We start from the raw sequence: 8,927 nt of genomic DNA on the forward strand, positions 1-8,927 counted from the left end.
CACCTGACTTGTTTGTTTCTAATAGCAAAAAAAAAAAAAAAGATAGTTGGGAATATGGGTAGAGTTTGTTATCATATTTATATTTTACATCAAGAAAATTTTACATCAAGAAAATGCATCCACCGGGCGGCAGTGGCACATGCCTTTAATCCCAGCATTCGGGAGGCAGAGCCAGGTCTGGTCTACAGCGCAAGAACCAGAATAGGCACTAAAACTACACGGAGAAACCCTGTCTCGATGAGAGAGAGAGAGAGAGAGAGAGAGAGAGAGAGAGAGAGAGAGAGGGAGAGAGAGAGGGAGGGAGGGAGGGAGGGAGGGAGGGAGGGAGGGAGGGAGGGAGGGAGGGAGGGAGGGAGGAGGGAGGGAGAGAGGAGAGAGGGGAGGAGGAGAGGGGGGAGAGAGAGGAAGAGGGAGGGAGAAAGAAAAGAAAAGGCATCATCATGCCCTGAAGCATGCCCATAAAAGTGTGTGTGTGTGTGTGTGTGTGTGTGTGTGTGTGTGTGTGTGTGTGTGTGTGTAAAACCTTGAAAACCTGCATTTATACTGGAAGACTCAAAGTGTACGTGCTAAATAAGCTAAAACGTTGAGCTCTTCCCCTTGGCCGTTTTTCCCCATTCCTATCAAACAGTTCTCATTCTATGTTCCTTCAAAGTTCCGAATACTGAAGTTAACAAAAGTGAAAGGAAGAGGAGATATGTAAATGTAAAGCCGCATTCTATAGTGTTTCACACTTAAGAAGGATAGTTAATGGATAGGATGTTCATATTCATGCTTTCAGGCGTTGGCTGCTCTGAAGACCAACCTGCTATAAACTAACAGGGAGTAATAACTTCTGAGCGTCTCATAGTAAACCTAGTGGTGACAGTCACAAAGCTTCCTTTCTGCTTACAAATCTTTTTTAAATGTATTATTAATTCATGAACATTGTACCATAAAACATGTTAATGTAAAACAATGACATTTGCTCCTAAAAACCAAAGGATATAATGCATTTCATTTTAGGCATTCTGTCCTCTGAATCGTGTAACATCATATCATAATAAAGGCCACAAGCTTACACGTACATTCACAGAAAAGTGAGCATAGCTTGGAACACCATAAGCCCTGCAACCATAATGAAAAAAAAAACGAGATGCTTAATTTTTTATTTTATTTTTTGAGACAGGGTTTCTCTGAGTAGCCCTGGCTATCCTGGAACTTGATCTGTAGACCAAGGTGGCCTCAAACTCAAAGATCCACCTGCCTCTGCCTCTCAAGTTCTGGGATTAAAGATTTGTTTCACTGCTGCCCAGCAAGATGTTTAGTTTAAAGAATCTCCTAAAATTGAATCTCTTTCTGTTGCTCTTTCAACTCAAGCCCATGCTTCCAGCCCCAAAAATATGATCCAGTGCATCTGGATGTGGACAAATTAGACATAAAGAACCTGGGTGATCTAACATAAAGTGGCCAGACCCCTTGATCAAGGATATTATGGGTTGGTCACTAATGATAATCTATAAAATAGTAGCTGAGCTTCAGGTGGTATCTTTCCCAATGTTCTTTTCTTTTCTGTTCTTTCTTTCTGTCTGTCTTTCTTTCTTCCTTTGTGTGTGTGTGCACTGAACTTTACTGAAGGTATTCAAGAGAGCAGGGATCCCTAAGCCCCTCCCCATCCTCTGGTGGTCTGGGATGAAAACTGCGAAGGCAAATACTCAGTGTTGGGGCCTGAGTTGGGACAGGGACTCTTCAGCAGCAAGAGCTGTTCTCTTCCTCTCATGTTCTTGCTGGGCTGGGTGGTCCAGCGCTTCTTACTCCTTGTCCTGAGTTGGGACAGGGACTCTTCAGCAGCAAGGGCTTTTCTCTTCCTCTCATGTTCTTGCTGGGCTGGGTGGTCCAGCGCTTCTTACTCCTTGGAGGCCGTGTAGGCCATGAAATCCACCATTCTGTTGCTGTAGCTGTATTCATTATCATACCAGGAAATGAGCTTTACAAATTTGTCACTGAGAGCAATGCCAGCCCCAGCACCAAAGGTAGAAATGTAGGCATCATTATTAAAGTCATAGGAAACAACCTGGTCCTCAATGTAGCCCAAAATGCCATTTAGTGGACCTCCAATGCCTGTTTCTTGATATCATCAGACTTGACAGCTTTCTCTGGGCACAGGTCAGATCCACAAAGGACACACTATATTTAGAAGCATGGAAGATTATGCTAGTGAGTTTCCCATTCACCTCTGGGATGACCTTGCCCACAGCCTTGGCAGCACCAGTGGATGGTGTTCTGGGCATCCCTATAACATCCAGAGGGGCCATCCATCCACAGACTTCTAGGTGGAGTGATGGCATGGACTGTGGTTTTGAGTCCTTCCAAGATGTCAAAGTTGTCATGGATGACCTTGGCCAGTGAGGGGTGGGGGTTGGGAGTGGCACTAAGCAGTTGGTGGTGCAGGAGGCATTGCTGACAATCTTGAATGAGTAGTCATATTTCTTCTGGTTCACACTCATCACAAACATGGGGGCATCAGCAGAACAGAAGGGGCAGAAATGAATATCCTTTTGCCCTTTTGACTCCATCCTTCAAGTGGATTCTGGTCTTCTCCATGTTGATGAAGACACCAGTAGACTCCACAACATACTCGGCACCAGCATCACCCCATTTGATGTTGGTGGGATCTCATTCCTGGAAGGTGGAGATTCCCTTCCCATTAATAGTAAGTTTCCCATTCTAAGCCTTGACTATGCTGTAGAACCTGGCATGATAGAGTCATACTAGAATATGTAGAGCATGTAGTTGAGATCAATGAACGGGTCATTGATGGTAACAATATTCACTTTGCCAGAGTTGAAGGCAGCCCTAGTAACCAGGCACTCAATGTGGCCAAATCCGTTCACTTCAACCTTTACCATTGTGTCTCGGGGATGAAAAGATGTGGCTGTCTTAGCAAAGAGCTCCCAATGTTATTTTCAAAGTTCATCATTTGATATCTTTTCATGAGAAATTCTCTTGAACACTGATTTATGTGCCATAGAGATGAAAACGTGTATTATATTAAAATATACAAAGATAGCTGGGATTGATAATATAAACAAATTTCAGAAAACCTCAGCAAAGTGGAGGAGAATAGATGGTGCTATTGCCATATAAATTGCAAGAGTGACCAAAATTTAAAAAATATATATATATATATATGTGCCAGAATATGCAAAGATCTTTCTGCTATATGACATTACTTCTGCTCCTGTTATATAAGGTTAAATAAATGGTAAATAAAGGGATCACAGGACTCTGTTGTCTATGGAAGTCCTGGTTTGTTCCTGTTATCCCTAGCTCACTCTGTACAAAAGTTCATATCTAACTGATAATTGTATGGTCACTAGAGTGATAAAGGAAAACTACTGAAATTTTCATTAAGTGATAATAATAATCTCAAATGTTTGGTCCACTTTACTTATGGCCTAGAGAAAGGAAACAACTCTTTCATAGGAAGTAGTACACACATAAGCAAAAATTATTATCATGAACTTAAGGCTAATCAAAAGGAGATCGTTCTTCATAGCGAGGTGTGGGTAGACATGGAAATAGTAATCTGCAGTGGTTTTTTGAGTTCTGGTCTCTCAGCTCTGAGTTTCTATCGTTTCTCTCTTTTTAACTCAGACAACAAAGGACAACCTGAAAAGGACTTTCATTTTCAACCTGATCTAGAGAAAGAGCAAAACTTCTTTAAGATTTAACAAGTAGAACAGAAAGATATCAAACCGAGAAGCATATCCTTTCTGAAAAGATAGGCAGAATTGGCCTAGCAGAACCCTTGAGTTTCATGTTCAGGGAGAGACCCTGTCTCAAAACTAAAGGTGAGAGCAGTGGAAGAAAGACATCCAAAATCAGCCTCATGCCTCCACCTACACACAGACCCACACATACTCATGCACACACCATACACCCACAGTGGGGGGGGGGGGAGAGGGGAAGAGAGAGAGGGAGAGAGAGAGAAAGATTTTGTGAAAGAATTGGGAGTATGGATGCTACTCTGATCCTGATTCAAGCAAGCAAACATGGATAAGGGACAGCTGCAAGCTTGAAGACAAGATATTGGATAGTGAGAATTGTCAGTATTTAAGTGTATTTTTAGATATATATTGTTGGGTTTCAAAAGTATGGTACTTAGAGATATATTGCATTTTAACAGATGAGGTGATAGTTTATCAGAGATTTAGTTCACAAGTAAAAGGAAATCACATAGGAAAGGATATATATGAAAGATGAAATGGTTGGCTTTGAGTTGATAATTTTTGACCCTAAAGAATGAGGCAGAAAAGATTTTAACATTTGGCATAGAGGGGAAGAGAGAAGCTGAATGACTTATGCTCAGGTCATTTTGTATTTCACTGATTTCCTAACAGAAAGGGAAAACTAGACTGTAGCAGAAAAGGAAGTGATGTGGTTTGGAGAGATGGCTCAGCAGTTAGAAGCACTGGTCACTCTTCCAGAGGACTTGGGTTCTATTCCCAGCACCCACATGAAAGCTCACAACCATCTGTAACTTAATTTCTAGAGAATCAGATGCTCTTTTAGACATCCATACAAGTATATAAAATATATATACACCCGTACACATTAAAAAAATTTAAAAGAAAAAAAGGAAAAGATTGTCTAGGGAATCAGTATTACATAAGTCAACTGAGAATGAAAAAAGATGCCTATAGCCCCCACAGTCTTCACTTTAACTGGCCAAGTCACCAAACAGTCTTCATTCCTCAGAGACAAGGAACCAGCTGCATCGAAGGAGCTTCATCTCAAGGCAACAGATGGGAACTCAACAGATTTAAGTAAAAAAAAGGTTCTTAGGGAGACTGAGATTACCTCTGTTGCCTTCTCCAAAAATCCAAAGCAGTTAAGTGGCTAGAAAACATACATACTGTTAGCATCCCACTCTTAGCTCGAAGTATAACAGAAGGATTTAAACACTTATCTGAAAAATCATGCATTTGGAAGACTCTTTTACCTAGACAGTTATTGGCATGGAAGATTAATTACAAATTAATCATTTAAAATAAATACAATTCATGCAGTGGATATAAATTTCACCTTTATCCAAAAGAAGACTTCTAAAAAGAGAGGCATCTAGAAATGATTCTGGCAAGATGGCAATAAAGTGCCAGGTGTCTATCTCACTACCTAATCAAGAGCGCTTAATCACAGTCTGTCTGATGTAACTATTTTGGAACTCTGAAGTCCACTGAAGGCTTCCAGCTTCCAGAGGAAGTCTTGTCTAGACTGACTGCTAGTAATTTTAGTCCATTTCAGCTCATGGCTCATGCCCATTTCTGTGTTTCCTTCAGGAAAACACATAGGTTCTTGTTCCTGGAGGAAAAGCCAGGATATGCAATAAGAAACAAGTGTTTGTTCTACCCATACAAAAAAAAAATCTGAATTTTCCCCCTTCTTTCTTTTCTCCCTTTCCCCTCCTCTCCTTCCGTTTTCTTATGTTTTATGGCAGTAATGGTCTGGGACACAGTGGCTCCCATGCAAGACCAAGGCTCTATCCCGAACCAGGCTCTGTACTGGGATTACTGATCATTACTTCTAATCACAGAGGTACTGACATAAAGGGGAAGAGGCACTGTTGCACAACGGTCACACAAACATGCTGCAGGCCAAGGTTGCAGGACCCTCCTCTGCAAGCTGAAGCAACTTCCAGGGCATTTAAAGGGCCCATGTTTTTTCCCCTTCCTTTCATTTTTCTCTTTCCCCCATTTTGGGAAGCAGACATTGATGAGTCGTATATTCAAAAGCAACTACACATTCAGGGGAAATTATAATCTTCCTTCAAATTCCTAAAGAAAGGCATGAGCTCAGAAATACCTGTGTGGACATTTAACATTGTATGTTCCTCAGGATCACCCTTGGCATGGCTACAATGATAAAAATCAAACAAAATGACAAAACCCAACAAGCCTGGGAGGAGGTGAAGGAAGCCTCATCTTTGCTCTGGAGCAAGCTGCTGCTTAGTTCTAGGTATTCTCATGATCAGAGTTATCACATCATTACACACAAATGCCCAGTTTTTAAAATAACTGTCACAAGGCACACAAAAAGTAGCACCGTATGATCCATTCAAAGGGGAGAAAAACAAACAAACAAACCAGAAACTGCCACTGAAAAAGACCAGATCCTTGACAAAGACTTTCAAGCAATTATCATCAAAACGTGGTTAACCTTAATATACTAGATCAAACCATACTCCACAGGAATTGGCCCAAAGAAACCTCTTCATGTTGTGAACTATGACTTAGCTGATGTACAAGCAGGTTGAAGCTTGATCTCAGAGTTCAGACTACTAACTATGCAACAGAATTCCAGCAATCCCAGAAGCTAGCCCCTTAGGCAATCCCAGACAGAAGGCTATCAAATTATGCCCAGATAAAACAATGTTAAAACACATCAAATAGGTAATCTCTGTAGGTTATTTCTTGCCTTTCTGGTTATAAAAGTGGTTTTCCACATTATGAGGGGATAGACTTTCTGATTTGTTTTTGTGCTGGGATACATGGTTAATTAAACATGAGCATAGAATTCAGACATTTTCAGAAAAAGAAATTCTCTGAACTTTACCTAACAATCCTTCCAAGATAGTTAATGGTTCCCTAAAACTAAACCAAGAAAGACCAAAACACAGAAATTTAAAAATAATAGCTGTAACTCTAGATGAAGTACAAGAAAATCTCAGAGTGATATTAAAAGGAGGTTCCAAAGGCAACACAAAAATCACCCACTAGCCCTATAGAGTTGAGATGGCCTCAGTTTACTCAAGATCAGAGGCTAAGTGGGTTGAGAGAGACAGTTTCAAAACAATTAGATGGGGAAGGGTGAACAGCAAGCAAGTTTGAGAGTGAGAACAAGAGAAATAACAGGCAGGACAAGCTATCTGTCCAGCTGAACCACCAACCTCTATTAAGTAATATACCTAGGGAAGGAGTCAGTAAAACTCAGCTTCAGAACAAAAATTTACTCTAGAAGAAACAGAGCTTCTTCACAAGGGTCAATGGTGGAATGATGCTGAAAAGAATAGGCAATGAATCACGAGGTAGTCAGAAATAAAACAAGGCTGATATTTTAAACTATCAATACTTTGCCATTATTATTAAGAATAATCCATTAGAATTACAACTGAATGCCATGTGTAAATGACCCATTCCTATAATACCAACACTTGACATGAGAAGGCGGAAGGATCAGAGATATAAGGCCATTCCTGAGTTAGAGCCCAGCCAGGGGCTATATGAGAGACACTGTCTCAAAAAATAATAATAATCAAATAATAACAATTTTAAATATTGGAAGAAAAATACAGTATTAAAATATTTTAAATGAACAAATTAGGAAAAGTCTGCTGTGGTTACCATAGAAAAGAAGATACATGTGGAAACAGTACTAAGGAATTGCCTTGAAATGCAGGGAATGAGAGAGAGAGAGAGAGAGAGAAAGAAATATAGCAAAACACAGGGCAGCTAAGAGCATAGAAAATAGGCTAAAAGTTTCCAACCAGAAGTACACAAATGTGTGAGAAAACAGTATATGAAAGGATGCAGCCTTGGCATTTTTCTTAATATTATAATTCTCCATTAAAAAATCTACGAGAACCAAGTAAGGTAATAAAAACATCTGGGCATACTATAGTGATGTTGTAAAATAATAAAAGCAAAGAAAAAAATTAAGCCTCTATCAAGAAAAGAGATAAGATGCAAATAAACGACAGAGTAAAAGCCCCCACGCCAGTGGCATCACAGATGCTGTAAGACAATGTCTAATTTGTTAAGTGTAATGAGAACATTACTACCAACCTAGGACTTCACAGCTAGTTAGAATAATAGTGCAAGGAGGGTGGAATAAGATATTTGCCACATAGGAAGAGTAAACAAACTTAATATCACCTTCTTAAACATGCTGAACTTTGCCAGAAGGTATGTCACAGAAGGAAGGTCACAGATTTAATAAATTGTAGATTTCTGAAACTTACAACATACTTCAGAAAATTAATTCTTTGAGGAAACTTTATCTTAAAAAAAAACTGGATGCTAAAACTATGCAGCAGTTAAAATATTTTGGAGTTAGGCTTGGCATTTAGTGGGTAAACACCTTACTATGTTCACAATAATGGTAAGAAAATTGAGTATGGACACTTCTAATATATGTATGTATATATATATGGATTACATCAAGCATTAAGGATAACTACTAAAAGAATAGACACAGATCCCACAGTTTCCAATCAAGGAGAAAATAAAAAAAAGTAATGAATGTTCTCTACCCAATATGAGAAAGGGAAAACATAAAGACCTAATAATACTACCATACTAAAATAAAAAATAATCCAAAGGTATCAATGACCATTTTAACAAATTAAGCTTAGATAATGAAAGATAGATTCTGATACTGAACCCCAAAAAGGAATGCTGTCTCTGAGTTGTGCACAAGAGAAAGCCTAAAATAAAAGTATGCAGAAAATCTGAAGGCAAAAGATAGAAAGACATACCAAGAAAAGAGTGAAGGAAAACAGGGTAAACTATTAACATGGGTCCAAAGTATCATTTAAAGACAAGAGCTTTGATAGGGATGAAGAAATATTCGCTCAAGAGTAATAACAAAAGAAACCCATTAAGAAAGTATTACAATCCTGAACTTGTACATCACGTAAGTTTTTTTTTAAGCAAAATGAAAACAACTGAGTGATTCATAATCAAAAGGAATCTTAGCACACATCCTTCAGGGACTGGGGTATAGAAGACTTATGCAACAAAACATCAACCTGGATCTCCTTCACATATTACTACCCTTAAACTGAGCACAGATAAGTGGAATGTCCATAAAATTTGAACTCACTTTGAGATAGTCTCACTATGTAGCCAATGCTGGTCTTGAAATTGCCATCTTTTTGCCTCTGCTTCTCA

Source organism: Peromyscus californicus, unplaced genomic scaffold, assembly GCF_007827085.1.
Source record: "Peromyscus californicus insignis strain IS unplaced genomic scaffold, ASM782708v3 Scaffold_4__1_contigs__length_199733344, whole genome shotgun sequence".
NCBI lineage: Eukaryota > Metazoa > Chordata > Mammalia > Rodentia > Cricetidae > Peromyscus > Peromyscus californicus.